The sequence below is a fragment of the Cyanistes caeruleus genome, chromosome 13 (assembly GCF_971803275.1).
Source record: "Cyanistes caeruleus chromosome 13, bCyaCae1.hap1.1, whole genome shotgun sequence".
Classification (NCBI taxonomy): Eukaryota; Metazoa; Chordata; class Aves; order Passeriformes; family Paridae; genus Cyanistes; species Cyanistes caeruleus.
This window is the reverse complement of record NC_141713.1, coordinates 16,188,934-16,205,888: the sequence shown is the minus strand read 5'-3', so window position 1 is coordinate 16,205,888 and position 16,955 is coordinate 16,188,934. Positions and strand designations below refer to the sequence as shown.

At 38.2% G+C, this 16,955-nt stretch overlaps 1 protein-coding gene across 5 annotated transcripts in view; it reads left to right on the top strand.

Moving 5' to 3' along the window:
• Positions 1 to 16,955, top strand: part of RORA (RAR related orphan receptor A) — a 396,157-nt gene that overhangs the window by 17,688 nt on the left and 361,514 nt on the right. For 4 of the 5 annotated variants that reach the window (XM_086849261.1, XM_086849259.1, XM_086849262.1 and 1 more), the window contains exon 2: positions 1,169 to 1,318. The gene's annotated coding sequence lies outside the window, so the exon portion shown is untranslated. Of the gene's footprint in view, positions 1 to 900; positions 1,038 to 1,168; positions 1,319 to 16,955 lie in introns of those variants that run through there. The other variant, XM_086849258.1, reaches the window with a different exon arrangement.

Below are 16,955 nucleotides of genomic sequence, written 5' to 3'. Positions count from 1 at the left end.
CAAAGAGGGTGTGCAGTCTCTCCCTGGAGATATTCCAGAACTGTGTGGATGTAATCCTTTGCCATGTGCTCTGGGTGACTTTGTTTGAACCAGGAGGTTGCACCAATTGACCCACTGGGGCTCCTTCCAGTCTTTCCCATCCTGTGATTTAGTGTTAATCAATGTTCAAGATAATTCTTTACTGTTGCTTCTGTCATTGGGAACTCAGGTGTGTAGGTTTTATTTTTAAATAAAGCTGTATGAGGAGAGCTTTATCCTTCCTCCATCTAGGACATGCAGCAAATGCCTTTCAGGCTCATTGTGCTGCCTTTTCTCAAGCTGCAGCAAAGGCTGTGACTATTCCCTCTGTACTTCTGAGGTGGCTATGCAGACCCACCGCTGCCACTGCTGAGCTCTGCTGCATTTGGGGGGCGTGCAGCAGTCAGACAGATGGATGGACAGACAGCCAGCTGTGGCCTGAGCAGGCCATATGTCCATCCTAGTGCACAAAGCAGAGTGTGCAGGAATCGTCCCTGCCAGGTCACACCTGCATACAGCCTGCTTAGGTGGACATCTGGAAAGTGCTGAATTGGACTTATTTTCCCAAGAACTAATTGGGAATTAATTTCCAAGTACTTTGCAAAACAAACACAAAAATGAGGCATTAGCTCAATAGTGTGTTTTACAAGCTGTAACAGGAAGTTATTAGGCCACCCTTGAAACCAGTCCCAGTTCAGTTACCCATGGTGTGGGATGGCCAGGGCAAAGCAACAGCTTTGTATCTTCCATGGCCTGGCCCAGCCTAGGCTCCCCTGTGAGGAGCAGTGCTGGGTCCTCCCTGGGCTGTGCTTCACAGCCTTGCAGAGTGCTTCTGTACCATTATTTTAATTGATGTAACTGTGAGGTGTGTGTTTGTGACACGCAGTACTCAGTTATCTGGCTTTTCATAGCCAGTCATGGCTCTCCTGTGCTTTCAGAAAGGTCCTGTTTAGCAGCCTCATGACAACAGTTGTTCCAGGAAAATGGCAAAGTGTGACAAAGAGAGATCTATGCACACGGTGGGGGTGTGACACTAGCTATAACCTGTGTGTCAGCATCAGTGACAGCCTTCAAATGAGTTGTCTTGCTCACAGCTCTCTTTAGCTACTTGCTTTCCTGCAAACACACTGTTGGTTTTTCCCTGTTGCAGGGTAAATCGGATCTGAAATCATCTGTCCAAGTGCAAGAGGGGATTTTTGCTAGGGCTAGAGTCTTGTTAGAGTTGGAAGTTGTCCCTGTGGACCAACACATCCCCTTTCTGTGAGCAGATTTCTCCTGGAATGCTGAGCATTTGTTTATGGTGAGTACAGTTGTTATAAGCAAGATATGAAATAGAAGGATATGAAAATAAAACCACAGCTGGAAATCAAGAGGTAAGACTTTCTATATTGTTTTATATAGTGTCTATTTTCTGATTTTGCTTTTCAGCAATGTATAATTCTATTGCAAATTTTAGAATTTGCTCCATTACCCACTGGGTGGGGGAGAAGGACAACTTGTTCTCAATGTGGTTTAATGGTACAAAGCCCAACAAATACACTGTCACATGCAGCACGTTTTTCTCCTCATTCTTTCTGCCCTGGAGTTACCCTTAATTGTTTAATGTGTTGTCATGCTATAGTGCCTTGTACAATAGCTTTGCTTGGCTTGAATGGGGAGTGAAGGGAAGGAGGAGGATGGATTCCCCCTCCTGCATCTCAGTGCAGCATTGGAGAGTCCTTGTTAGGTAGGTTTGGGTTTGGGGGGGAGTGGAGCAGAGTTTAGAGTGTGCTACAGCTTTGTGGGATTAGTGGAGGCTTGAGGGGCCCAATTTAATTGAGTGTTGTGGCTGTACTGCTTCTAGTGTTCTTTGCAATTACGGGTACAGACAATATCTGGAATCTAAGATTGAAGTGAATTTGGTATTTAAAATTTTGTAATATTGACCAGTAATAAAGTAAAAATACAAGTAGAGGGAGAGCACCCTTATAAATTGATGTTTGGTCTTATAATAGGTACTATAAGAGAGAGCTGAATATAAGAAGCTTAGAGTGAGGCTGGACCTATTCCAAACACTTTTTACACTCTTATGAAAAATTTAAGGAAATAGCATGTAGAGCACTTTCAACTTTAAGTATGAAAAAATAAATTGTAAAATCAGACTGTCTGGCTGCAATCTCTTAGCCTCTTAACAGTAACATAGCTTTCTGTATGTCTAATTTAGTATGCAGTTACATGGGTTCTATTTTACACAGACACTAGAAAAGTCTAGATTTCCTTTTTGAAAACACTGTTAGATAAGAAGCTTGGTTTGAATTTAATGACATCCTATGAGGCACTTCTTCTCATGTCCTAATGCTAAATGAAGGAAGAGAAAACATTTTATTTTCCTTCATCACCTTCTGATGCCAGGGTACTTGTTAGGCAGTCCCCTTACATCCCTCCTCAGTAACATGTCCAGCCTTTGACTGTGCAGTTAACCACCCTTTAATTATGGAAAGACACAAATACCCAGAATGGAAAACTAACTCAAGCTGTTAGCCTCACTTTTGACCTCTGACAATGCTTCACACTCCTGTTGAGCCTTCCATAAGAGGATCTCCACATGCTCACAACCATTAGCAAATTTAACCTGCCAGCTGCCTTGGTAGGTGAGCACTATGTTTGTATGCTGCCCCTTCAAATGGGGCAACTGAGAGACACAATTTCTGCTTTATTGCCTGAAAAAGCACTTTGCAGAACATATGGAAGGACGTGCTTGCCTGGAGGAGAATTAGAGCATAAAAACAACCACAACAGAACAAATGGATGGGGGAGAACAAAAGAGATTGGGGCGAATGAAAAGGGGAGAAAGGCTGCAAGTCCATGTGGTCACTTTGGGAGTGATATGCAAATCTTTGTGCTATGGCTGTGGATTTCATTTTGTAAGGCTTGAGATTTCTCTATGTCACATTTGTAGAGTTAAAAATCAGGGACAAGTCTGAGAAGCATCATGGACACAGGTCAAGAGATGCTAAGCAGCACGAAATTCAAACTGGTAGGAAGGAGTGTAAAAGTGGTTCATCTCCCACAGACAATGAAATAAGGCAAAAAAAGGCTGGCACGAGCGAGACTTGGCTGACTTGGGTGCAGCTGTGGAAAAGCCAGAGGTCTTTGGCAGCACAGTGCTGCCAGCCCCCAAGGAGCACCAACAGGTCACTGGGGAGCAGAACCAACCAGCTCCAATAGCTCTACCTCAAAACACTTTCTATACATTTCCTGACTAATCAGCCTTGGGTGACATACGTATCTGAGATGATTTTGAGGAAAAGGGAATGTTCTTTCTGTGAGATGATGTTAGGAAGATGCATTTCCACTGTGATTTTTGTTCTTACCTGTTTTTCATGCACAACATCTTAGAAGATAGGAAGCCTTCAACACAGAAGAGAAGGCTGTGACATCAATATGTATTATGCAGGATTCTAGAAACTGCTATTGTATTTCGTTTATATCCAGAAATATATTGCTGTAGAAAATAAAACAGATTGGTAGACTTTCATCTGTAGGATGAGTTTTGTAAAAAGTTGCATGCAGAGGAGGGCAAAATAGAACTTGACTACTGCGTGCTAGAAACTATTGGCTATATTTTGATTAATATATGTCACTAGCACCACTTAATGTCAAATGCTTATTCAGCTTATGATTTAAAGTTATACAATGCACTGCTTAATTGTAAGCAGGAGACATTTGTGCATCTGGTACTTAAATAGAGTATGTGTACTTTACATTCCAGAGCATCCCTAAGCACTGCTGTTAGAATTGTCATTTTAAAAATATGTTTTGTCCTGCTTTTAGAGCCCATTTAATCTTTTCCCCATTAATCTGCTTTCCCTAAACCTTTCTCTAATTCTTCGGAAGGATCCCCCCACCTGCTGTGCAGGCTACACAACACAGTGAATCTAATCATGTCTGGAATTATCATTTTTATCAGTTTAATCCATATTTTTCTGTTATTTGCTTTACAAAGCCTTCCACATTTTATGCACTGTGGTAAGTAATGGAGCAATTGTGGTGGTTAGTGTCTTTTCAAAAAAACAGTGACAATACAGTTAAAATAATCAATTTAGATTATTTTCTGGAATGTAGCATTAGTGTTCCATGGAAGTTAATCTTGATCCTTAGAATTATGGAATATATTTTAAACTTCAAATTGTAGATGAGTCAAGAAATGTCCCTGTGTTTGTTGAAGTAATTGTTCAAATTTGTCCTGATCAACTCTTGCATGTTCTTGACTGCACACTCAGCATTCTGCTACCTCCCTGAATCTCTTCACATACCTTTTTTTTTAAGAAGTCTTATATTCATATTTTCTTTTATGCTTTTATGAAATAATTACAGCTAAGATGGCAACTATTTTCTGTATGCTCTGATTTCCTATCATGAAGTGTAGTTTCCAACATTTGAAGAGAGCAGTAGCTTAACTCAAGCAGGTGCTTTTATGGAGCTCATCTAAATTTACAATGATCTAAAGAAGAGAATTTTGTTTGGTGTTTCATTTTCTTGTTCCTGTCACCTGTGTTGCTTAGGGTCACAGGCTGATGCTGGTATTCATCAAACAGAATCTCCCAGCAATACCCTGCATTAATTTGTAAAAGAATGTTTTGCCACAGATGCTTAGGAGCAAACGAGATGACTTCATGTAGGTGCCATAAGTGAATAGCTGTGGAGTTGCCTTCCTGGTTTTCAGGTTTTATCCTTTCCTTCATTTATGTCAGAGCTGTTTTTTCTCTCCTGCTCCTGCCCTTCACTTCTTGTTTTGCTGTGAGGCTCTGGGATGCTTGGCAACAGCTTAGCTGCTTGTCTACATAAAGGTCTGGTAGTGCTACGTTGGTAAGGCTGTTCTGTAAAAATGTAATTTAGCAGAATTTTTGCATAAACTCTCAGACTGTAAAACATTTGCAGAAGAGCTATGGTTTGTACTATTTTCATTCAAAGCAGGACATTAAGGCTCCAACCACATTTCATTATCCATTTGAATAACATTTTTCAATTTAAAGCTCTCTCTCTAACCATGAGCACTAAATTAATACTAGATTCTCCCTCTGCCTAGTGGGAACACTAAATAGATAAATAAAAATCATTGCAGGATAATTGTAGGTGCTGTGGGCTGAAAGCCAAACCAGGCCAATTCAGCCTTTGAGCCCTGTCTGTCTGTCTGCTTTTCTTTTTCCTTGCCCATCAAAATAGGGTATTCAATTATAATCTTTTTTCTGCATACAGTGGCCCAGAGGCATTATTAATCTCAGTGCATTTGGAGAGTGAGTGAAAAGACTAAAGGTTTGAGGGGGGAATCTCTCCCCCCTGTAGCTGTATTCATCACTTAGGTCTTTGTCAAAAATGTACTTTTCTTTCTCCCTCCCCCCATTCCTTGGAGCATAAGCTGGAATCGACTCCAGAAGTTAAAGGACAATGGAAGCATTAGCACAGGGATTATGTATCTTGTGCAAGATGGGGGCTGGGGGGAGAAGGTAGAGGCATACTACTGGCAGGATAGAAATTTAAAATTTGGTACTAGAACAGTGCGTACCTCTACATGAGAAAAAGCAATAGTGCAATCTCTGTTCACGTGAAGCTTTTCAGGTACCTGAAAAGAGAATGCAAAACCTGTTTCTGAAGCTGGTACATAAATACTTCGGTTGCAGGTTTAAGTGTCTAAAGAAAATTTTAAAGAAAAATATTGTGTGTTAGTGTATTTCCCCATGAAAGAACAGTCTTGTGGTAGCCTATGACTTTCTGTAATTGATTAAATCTGTGTCCTTTGGATAGGTTCTATGAATGATTTGTGACTGGTTTTAGTTTATTTGTTTTGCTTGTTTTTTTATGATGAGCACTTACCCATAATATTCCCATGGGGACTTTAAGGTTCTGATTTTTAAGAAATGGAATGTTATGGCTGCAATACAAAGGGTTTTGGTGGCATTTAGCTGTGTGTGTAGCCATACACTTGATATCAGGTGTTCAGCACTGTCAATCAATTCAACATGATTTTCAAGGCAATTTTCTGCAACAGGAGGGGCTTGGATCAGCCATGGAGCACGAAGGGGCAATGAGCCAAGTCACTAAGTCATAATCTCTATTTGATGTAGGTTAATCATGAATTTTAGCAGTCCAAATTATCAAATCGATAAATGTTGCTCTCTCCTAGTGACCACACTAAATTTCGGTGCTTTCACTTTAGTAGTCAAGCTGATTTGTGCACTGCAAATTAAAGAAGCATTATTATTTCCTCTGCTTCAAAGAAATTGGTTCACCCCATCTGTAGTAATGCAGAATTACTTACAGAGCTTTTCCCAGTCTTCCCACATGGGTCTAGCAGAAACTCTTTCATTACTGTAGTCCTTAAAGTGGAGTAAAATGTTTATTTTCTTTCTGTGGTATTAGATCTTTTCCAAAGTTTTAGGTGTCAAAATATTGTTTTAAATGCCTAGTACTATCTAAGTAAGAATTTTAGAAGAAAATCTAGTGTGTTGCCCAACAATATTCACAGTGATGCCTGTCTTTCTTATATCCTACTGGCCTAATGAAAAAATATGAGAAATTATTTTAATGACAGATTAAAAAATGGCCCTACCTTCCCTTTTGCTAGAATTGCTTCAATGACTACTCAAAATTAAAAAAAAAAAACCAAAAAAACAACTAAGTTATCTGTTAGAGTGTCCTAAAACAAATAAAATTTCCCCAAACAAACCAAGCTTCCAAACTTGTAGTATTCCTCAGTGGATGACTTCACGCCTGCCTACTGGTAAACCAGTATTTTTCAGAATCTGATTTAACCTGGATAATGCTTTAACAGTGTCTTCCAGCATAAAAGCTTTAACATTTCACATCAGGACCTTGATTTACTTACCATCTGCTCAGAGGTCTGTCATCAACAGAGATGATTTCTAGCTCCCTTCAGATAACTGGCGTTTGGCAGAGTTCTGCTAAACAGTCTATAACCTTGAAGACAAGGAGTATATGATAACCCATGCATATCAGTTAACTTTTAAGTGGCTTAATAGTCTCTTTTCTTAAATAAATCTGCCGAATACTTCAGTTTGGTCTTGGTTTTCCCTGAATTTTCCTTTTTTATCCTTTAAGCCAGTAAAATTCAATGAGACCTTGAAGGCAGCAAAGAGATTATTTTTTCTGTTTTGTCTTTATTTATCATTAACATCCTTAAACTTGCTTTTCTTTTTTGTGTGTATATTTTTTTAATGATTCTTCTGCTGCTCTTTCTATCAGAAGAGTTGATCTGGAGATTTATGTATTTGTGACAAAAATTAAAAAAGCGATTTTTTTTAGTGTGTTATACCAGTAAAGTCAAGAGAACGATTAAGGTCAGTTTGTCAAAAGTCAGGCAGTCAAAAAAGCAAGTGAGGGGGGTTAATAATACATTTCTTAGGCTGTAGACTTAATGATAGCATTACTTGTTAAATTTACAGAGAAAAAAAAGTATTTCTGTAGAGGCATTGGCATGCTTAAGAGCCTGCCTAGATTCAGATGTTAAGACAAACTTAGCAGTATTTTCTATATATATCAGACCTAAGCATGTAGACCAGAGTTGCTATTAGATCAAGGCCAAAAACTTTTGTGAAGTTAGTCTTTCTTTTAATTTAGCAGATAATTATAGAAGTTTGAAGCTACATCATCCAAAATTACAGCAGCTCCTGAAGCAGTTGGGATTCTGCTAAAAAATAATGTCATTGCCCAGGGGGCACAGTAGACTGGCCAGCTACCAAGTGATGTCTCTCTCAATATATTGATTACAGGACAGATGGGTGTTTTCTTTCTGTATGTTTTATTTTTTGTTTCTAGTCTTGGTTCAAAATCTGCTGTTTTTCTACATGGATTTTTACTGATTGGGTGGAGAGGATTTTTAGGATAAGCTGGTCAGTTGTCTTCAGACAACTGGAAAGACTGAGTACTGCAGTTGGGCCAGAATCAACTAGGAAGAGTTTGTGTTGTGACCAGGACACTGTATTCTGCCTAGTCAAAATCATCCTCTGCTCTTTTAGTCTGGGAACAGTTCTGTTTCTAGCTGTAGCAATAACAAGCAGTGTGCTGCTGGGCAAAGGGTTGAACTCAGATGGATTTGATCTCTACTCTCCTTCCTGACCTTTTAAACAGGCTTCAACCTGCAGTGCCCAAACCCCTTGGCCACCTGAAGAACAAACGCTGGAACCTTTTTCTTCATGGACCAATTATTCTCAGCAAAATTCCTCATAACATTTTTAGCCTTATCTAATCAAAACCTGCCAGAAATAGGTCAACCTGGCTTCCTTCTGTCAAAAGAAGCACCAAGCAGCTAGAGATGACTGCAGTGTGAGCCATACTTTGGGACAGGGAGGTACATCCCAATAGGCACCCTGCATCCAGAAAAAGGGGCTGTGTGTTTGCTCCATGGTTGTGGGTTTGCATTCAACATCATTTTTGGCTTTTTGGGGAGGAGGATTTGAAAGACCAGTTGGAAATTCTACCACAAACCATTCTTCAGTCTTTACTTCTAAAACATCTGAGTTGCAAAAGGAGATTTTTAACACTTAATTTCAAATTAAAAAGTGTCAAAACATTCTGCAGTAATTTCTTGGATGGTTTGGATATCAATTTTAATGGCGTTATGCCTGATGTGCTTTGTTTTCTCTGTCTAAGATGAAAAACTGAATGATAGAACTCTGAATGGTGTCCAGGTGCAGCAACACCTTTCTGTGTTGCCTTTCGAATTCCTGACTGTGCTCTAGGACTGCAATTAATTTATAATAAGGTTTGGCACAAGCCACCATAATTTGGCTCTGAAAGAGCCAAAATTAGCTTAGCCATGATTAGCCTATGAATGTTTCTATACTGTTTGTGATTGACAGGAGTCCTGTGGACTTTGTACTACAAATAGATGTGATTTAACCCTCAATGAAAGTTGCTTTGCTTACTTCTACACACGTTAAAATGAGAAAAAATCACTCTGCAAATGTGTTGTTCTTGAAACCCTGATGCTTGTGGATTAGTGCCCAGGCAGTATTCATGGCATCTGTTTGTATTGTAAACCTCTGTCAGCTCTGCCTGTGCACATGCTCCTTTTTGTTCATGGCTGTCTGTGAGAGCAGGCTGGGAACATCTTCTGGGTGTACAAGGAGGGCAGTTTGCTGTGCATGAGATGAGTTTCTGTTCCCCCAAGTGCCTCGTGACACAGGTCAAAACCAGTGTGTTTTTTCACTTGAAGGTATTTAATCTAAATATGTATCAAAAAGCTAGAAATATTATATATTTCCACAGAAATTTTAGTTTTCTAGTTTGGCTCTATTGTAGCATGCATCAATAATTTATTGTGACCAAATCTGGCATGTTCTTGGTGGGATTTTCAGGAGATTAAGCATCTGTGTAACACTGACCTACAATGGAGGATCTGGAAGGGTTAATTCTGAAAATCTACATGAGCTTGGAGGGGGCTGGAAAGAAAACAATATACCGTGATCAAACCTACTTCTCTTTGCGATTACTGGTTCATTGGTGCTAGAATGTTGATTTTTATAATGTATATTTAGCTAAATTTCTGTCCTTGTTTCCTTCCATTATTTAATTTTCTTCTGCAGCTCCGTTCCATGCTCTATTTGTTTTTATTGTGCTCTGTGAAACTCACCTCTGTGTCCATCTTCAGGCAATGTCTTTATCTTATTTTGACCTTCTGCAAGGTATCTCTTCTGTTTCCAAACATCACCTGCAGTAATACCTTAAATTGCTCTCACAGTCTTTTGAGCAACTAACGTGTCACACTGAAAGATCTGTATATGTAAACCTCTCCAAATGCTGGATTTTAAACAGAAATCTCTCTTATGGTAAACAGCTAAGGCTTCTAGAGGGAAGGTTGGATTGGTTACCACACTATCTGCCCTTCTGGACTGGTAAAGCAGCACCAACAAAGAGATTTTCGACTGCAAATGCCAGAAGGAAATAAAGGAAGAAAGAAAATAAATTTTTAAGTGGACAGAAATTAATTTCTGCTTGCTGATCCTTGTCTGGCCTGTGATTCTTTAAGTCATTCATGGATGCCATAAATGAGAGTAACCTAAAGGAGCCAGGATAAATTAGGGCGACCTGTCTCTGGAAGTAAGGAGCTAAAACCAGGGATGTGACACCATTTTCTCATTCCCATGTTGAGTGGCTGGTATCTGGCAGAGAGGGAGGTTCTTCCCTCTTCTCTTTTTTTGTTATAATAATTTTAGGTGCCATAGATTATAACATCATAATTATCTTTTTAGTGTGTAATATTCTTTGATATACTTTTTGTATTTAATTCTCTAAATAGCCAGTCTTTTCCTTAAATGTCCTGGCTATATTTCCCCGATTTACTTTCTCATTTAAGATTGTAATGATCTCTGGAGCTGCCAGAAGTATTAGATGATTCTGTTAAACATTTGGAAACTGTCCCAGTTTCCGTTTCACCTTCAGAGGGGGTGATCTTCTGTTTAAAGTCTTCCATTGATCTTCTGTCTTTCAAAACTTCTCCAAAATGCATGAGAGCAGACTGCAAACGTAAATCAGGCTTAAAGAAAATGTATTCTGCTATCCTCACTAAAAGTAGGTAAGTAGAAGGTAATGCAGTCTGGTCATGAACTACCAGCTAAATGAAAGGGCCTGGATCTTCTGTCATCCCCTCTGTTACTCTGGATCCAAAATCTCACAGCTCTACTCACAGCATGGTTTCTGTCTGGAGATTTACTCTTGGAGCAAGCAGAAGCACTGAACTTGTGTTAATTCAATCTGATTGGATTCTTTATTAAATAGATATTCTTTCTTTTACTTTTTTCTAAGTAATTCTTACAAATCTCAAGCTTTCACACTGTTGTCAACTTCTAGGAAGCCATTTGCATATAACAAATATTTAAGGGCTTTTAATTTTTACATAAACTTGGGAAAACCATTCTCATTCAGAAAGCAGATGAAATTCTGCAAGATACATTTTGAGTTCAAACATGAGCCCATCTTCCTATAAATATTTTCAATGTTTTGATGGGTTTTTGTGTTAATGTATTTTCAGTGTAATCAAAATCTATCAAAAAATATATAGTACCATCCTGCCAAAAATATAGTCTATAACATGGCAACTTTGCATTTGCCATGTCCTCCTCTCCAGACAAAGATTAGGTAAGGGAGTCTCTCCACTGCTTCTGGCTAAGGAACTTCAGTGCTAATCTCTGTGTGCCTTAGGGATGACAGGAGAAAAGACTTCAAATAATGTTGATTCTTGATCAAACTTGATTTTAATGAAAGTGTCTTTTAAAAAAGAGTATGTAATTGACCTGTCTTTGTTCAGCCTAATATGATTGAGAGGAGAATTAAATAATAACTGACAGACACATCACTTTTTTAAGCATACAGAAACAGCTACTGTCAAATATGCAAACACAGAAGGGAAGGAAAAGCCTCACACTGCTCTGTAGTTTCAGCTGAGATGAATTACATCAATAGATCTCCTGCAATTCTAAATCCGTTTCAAAGAGTGTTTTCAGTGTAATAAAAATATACTTTCTTACTACGATTCTGAATGTTGGGAGTGGCTGGGAACAAGTCTGACTAGAATAACAAATTGTCACTAGTCAACTTTCTAGTGGGTATCAGTGTGCACCAAGCCTATTATGCTGCAGGAAATTTTCACTGCAAATGTGTTAAGAGGCGCTTTGAGTCCTCCTGGCTTGCTCGGTGTTCCTTGCTATGCACACCACTGTGCTGTGCTTTACTAACAGGACCCCATTGTGCAGAACTGAAGATGTAAACAAGAAAAAATACAAGCAGGGAATCATGAAAACAAGTTTTGAGGTAGATGTCTTGCTGGAGTTCTCTCTCTGTTGCTTTTTCAAATACTGAAAACCATTTAAAGCATGTTATAATTAATTAGGAGGCATGCGGGCAGGAGAATTCTGTTCATCAAACAAGGAACCAGACCCAGAAGGTTTGGAGCACCTTCTGGAAAGTGATCTAGCATTCTGGGGAGAGGAAGCTGCAACTAGGTACCAGTGGTGGAAAAATCCTGTGGTGAACTTGGAAAGGCTAACTGGCAATCAGAGGTTCAGGTTTGATGAATATTCTCAATACAGCCAACATATAGGTGTGTGTGTATAGGTATGTATTTGTCAATTTGTGAATTTCTTGATTAACCTTACAGTTCTGGAGAAATGATGCCTTGCTTGGTTTAACAGAATGAATACTATACTAATTATGCCAAATGGTTTGAGAGCCAGCAGTAGTTAAAAACTTGTCTAGGACAATGACTATTAACTCTAGATTCTTTAGGTGGAATCAGGTTGAGCTTGAGTTGAGCAATACTTATTTTATAGGAGTAAATGAAGCACTAGTTGAATTGTCACAGTAAATGTGAGTAACAGTTTGATCTGTGAGGGGTGCAATGAGTCCCCTGCTACATGAAATGCAGTTGGCTATTTATCTTAGTAGACAAATAGAGAGGGTAGAAAATAATCCAGATCCTGCAGTCAGAAGTGAAGGCAGCAAACAATCAAAATCCTGGCTAATAAAGCACAGAAATCAGTACTTTGAGTGAAATAGCCCACCATAATATCCATTTGAACACCATGAGCTGCCAGAAAGTGTGGGGTTCTTTTCAGCTTCAATTTTAAAAAGATAAACCCCATTTATCCTGGGAGGTGTAGAACAGTAGGTTTTAAGAGCTTCTAGTGGCCATATTTTGCTTCAAGCAGCTTTCAAGCACTGCTGGGGAAGGAGAGGGTGTGATATGTCCCATAAAGTACAAGATTTCTGTAAGGATTCAACTAGTTAGTTCCAATTAAAGTTGCCAGCTAAAAGGCAGTGACCATAATTTGTGCCCTAAGTAAACAGAACAATTTTATAATCAATTCATTGACTTTGTTGCCACCGATGGAAAGGCTTTACAATCAGCACAATATGTTCAAATCATCCCTTTCTCACAAAAACCAGAGCAGGAGGCTGCTCCTGCTGGAGGCTGTGCAGAGCCCTGTTGTGCAAGGCAGTCAATAAAGAATTACAGTAATCTAATCCTGAAGAAAGACAAAAGTGTAAATGGCCTTTCGGAGAGCTTCCTGAGATGGAAGTGACAACTACTTGGCAACAGCCTTTGCAAATGGTGCAGAGATGATGTAGTGGAGATGAAATGCTTCTCTGTGGTCTAACATGATTCTCAAATGTTTCCATCTCCCAAAGAAAGCATTTGATTGCAAACCTCAGAAATATGTGGAGGAATAATCTCCTTTGAGCATCACAGCCAAGAAGCAGCATGATTGCCTTGTTCAAGTTAAGTTTGACATGAAATTGAACATCCACCAAAAACGCTACTGCTGATGTTACTCAGTCTGTGTCTGTAGGAATTATGTGACTTCAGGACAGAAATACTAGAAAGGTTGTCCCTTTTAAGAAGGGTTTTGCTTTTGCCTGCAGAGCTCGCCTTTTTCATGACATAAAACTCGTCCCTAGAATGTAAGACTTGCATTGGAGTCTGACACAGAGTGTTTCCCTTTCCTGTTATCAAATATAGCAGAAGAATCTTTTTTTGGATCCAGATCTTCCTGTGTTACTTTACATACCCCCAGGGCTTGCTATCTGAACCCCAATGGAGCCTTGTAAGGGAGAACTTGGAATCTGTGAACGTACCAAAGCTGCTTACATGTTCCTATGGATAGCAGAGAACAGATCAAAACAGATCAAAATGCGCTTGTGCACACACTGGAATTTCAGATTCATTTCTTAAGGTGCTTCTTCCACTAAACAGCAAATTCAAATATTCAAATGAATTGTGAGGAGATCTTGCCAAGCAGTCAAGGATGGGTCTGTTTCAAAGGGTACAAGGCAGCTGTGGACTGCCTGTGAGACAAGCAGTGGATGTTAAAGTCCAGTATTTCATTTGATATATGATCTATGTGTTCCTGGGCTCTGCTTTTTCCTCAGCGTTGCCTTATATCCAAAAAATTTGAAGTAGATACACACAGATACTCTTAAAGTTAAATTTTGTAATTTTTGATTGTGTGCTCCCTAAGTTTTGATGAATCAGGTTAAAAAACCACCTTTCTGTATCTTCCTTCTTGACTGAGAGGAGGTAAGAGGAGAGCAGCATCTCTGACTTGAAATCAGAATACAGCACTCCTTTTCAGAGCCTTCTGCTCAGAGAAACAATGAAAGTTGCAGGGATCAAAAGGGTGGGAAAAGGGTGCAGCTAAGATTATGCTTGATCTGTGACAAACTATTGTGAAAATGAGATGACTTGGAACTTCAAGGCTGAACCAGAAATAGGAGACAGGGAATGAAGCTGAGATGGAAAAAATACTCCAGGAGAATGAAACACTTTAAAGATAACTGGGGAAGGAGGAGGGACATGATAAATGTGAGTGACAAAAGAAATTATAAAAAATAAAGTCTAAACCAGAAAGACCAAAAAGGATATAGAGCAAAGTTAATTTTCTTGAAAATAACTGGAGTAATTAAACTGTATTGAAATTTGGAAGAAGCATAAACTCTTAACATAAAGATTATCTAGAAAATATTTTTTCAATCCAGAAATTCATTGAAATTTTGCTGGCTCTTGTTCTTACTGCACTCTTGTGGTGCCTGTTTGTTTATATAGTTGTATGTGTGCATAGGGATGTGCTTCTACTACTCCCAATCTTAATTGAAGCAGACATTGAAAAAAGCACTGATTATGTTGTAGAAACAATTGGTAAAAATATTTTGAAAACAAGGCAAAATTTAAAATTTCTTTAAAGTTTGAAGATTACATGGCACATAAGGCAGGAGTTATATTCATGGAATGAAAACCTACATTTCTTTTTGGATGAGGTGGGAATCTCATGGAAAAAATCATGTGTTATTGTATAATCAAAGGCTATGATATTGTCTCATGAAGCAAGAATAAACAAATGACTTTTTAATCTTTTATTCTGATGTTTCTTTGATTTATTTTCCCAAACTGATATTCTTAATTTGACCTGCTTGCTTCTTTCCTCCTTTTTTTTTTAAATCTTTTTTAGCCCTATTTTTTTTTTTAATGAAAATTGAGCTTGGCATTTTACTATAGCTGAAAATTCCTACTTGACCTCAAGGTAAGTGTCATTAAAGGACACAAAATGATTCACAAGAACACTCTCAGTGTCAGAAAAAAAAAAAAATCTTTTATTCTCTGACTCCAGTATTTATAGATTCTCAACAACAACCAGAGATTGGATAATTAAGTTACCACCTTCCCAAGCACACTGGTCATGAGAAATGTCCATCAAAAGATGTTTCTCAGAAGAAATGTGATAAACAACTTATGTTTACAGGACCTTCATGGGAAAGTAGGTGAAACTATGGAAACATTATCAGAAGGTATTTTCAGGTAATTTTCAGGGTTACAGGTAAGCATTTGCTAAATTTGAATTTGAAGACTCCTTTAAAAACTCATTCTGAAGGAGCTGCTGTAAATAAGTGCTTCTTTGTAGCATTAACAAACCAAACACTGAACTATTAAGGACTCTGAAAAGAAAGCTGATTATATGATATAAATTATGAAATTTATTATTTTTCTGAAAACCAGTTTATCTGCCTCAGTTTGTTCAGAGTAAGTTAAGTAACACCAAGCAGTGTGAATTCAATTAAATGGATATGTGTAGTCATGTCATTGTGGCATAATAAGCAAGTAAATCTAAAAAAACCTCACCCTTATCTAAGTTTATGCTGATATAAAATGTGTATCAAGATCACATCTAAATATTTAACATACAGTTAAGGAGTTTGTTTAAGATTATCTGAAGAGAGCTTAAAAACCAAAAGGAAGATGAAACATAGTAATAAAATTATTTGTATGGTTCAAGATTTTCTGGCACTGCTTTCTGTAGGCCTGAATTTGAAAGTCATTATTCATTGTTACAGTGACTGAGATAATTTTCTTAAAATCTAATCAGTAAAAATTTCTTTCAGGGATTTTCTTATCTACATTGTACAAAAATCACATGGAATTTTATTTTGCAACAGGGAATAGAAGACGAAACCGTGATAACATGAGAGTAGAACAAATAAAATTTTTGCTATACATGCTCCTTAAAATCAAAAAATTAATATATTTGGGCTTGATCTAAAGTCTGCTCCTACGTGAAGACCCTGGTAAGTTTTCCAGTCTGTGAAAATTAGATTTGGAAATGTTTTTGCACAAGGAAGAAGAAACATTCTTGTCTTAGGGTAAGAATGTGAGAAGGTTTGGCTTTTTCTGAGGCTCTTTGAAGAATGTCTTAGACAAATTGTGATGTTTGCACTCCAGTTCTGAAAATACAGGAAAGCTTTAGCTCTTGCCACGTGTCTTTTAACTGGATGCACTCAAATAATTCTCTTTGGGATCACAGCGATACCTCTTTTTAGAGACAAGAGCATTTCCATCCAAGTTTTTCCACTAAAGAACAGGATGAGCTGTACAAATTATGCAATGTGTAGAAGTTTATCTGTTCAGCTTATTTGTCTCTGGTTTTAGAAAGAGAAAGGAATTTAGCTTGCAGTTAAGAATAAATTAGAGAAGAACTGTCATGACCTCTCTTACTTTATTTTGCATTAGTTTCCTTAAAACATTCTTGAAGTTTGAGCCCGGTACATGAAAATCCCTTTTTTGCTTTTAAAGAATTCTCCAGTTCTGTAAGCACATAGTATCTTTGTGTTCATTTATTTAGTAGTAGTAGCAGAGACTGCTTCCTTCCTTGAAGGCTTGGTCCCAGTCTCTTTGTCTGCAGCTGGACTGTGTGCAATGGATCAGTTCAGGGTAACACCTATACAATTTCTGCTTTCCTTACACCCTTAATTGTAGTGAAAGAATGATGAATGAATGTAGCAAGGGTCTGGGCAGTATTTCTTCTGCATTCAGTCAGGATTTAAACAAAAATACAAGCCTTTGTCAATCTTAACAAACAGGTCTATGAGCAAAGTTGCATTTTATGTTTTTG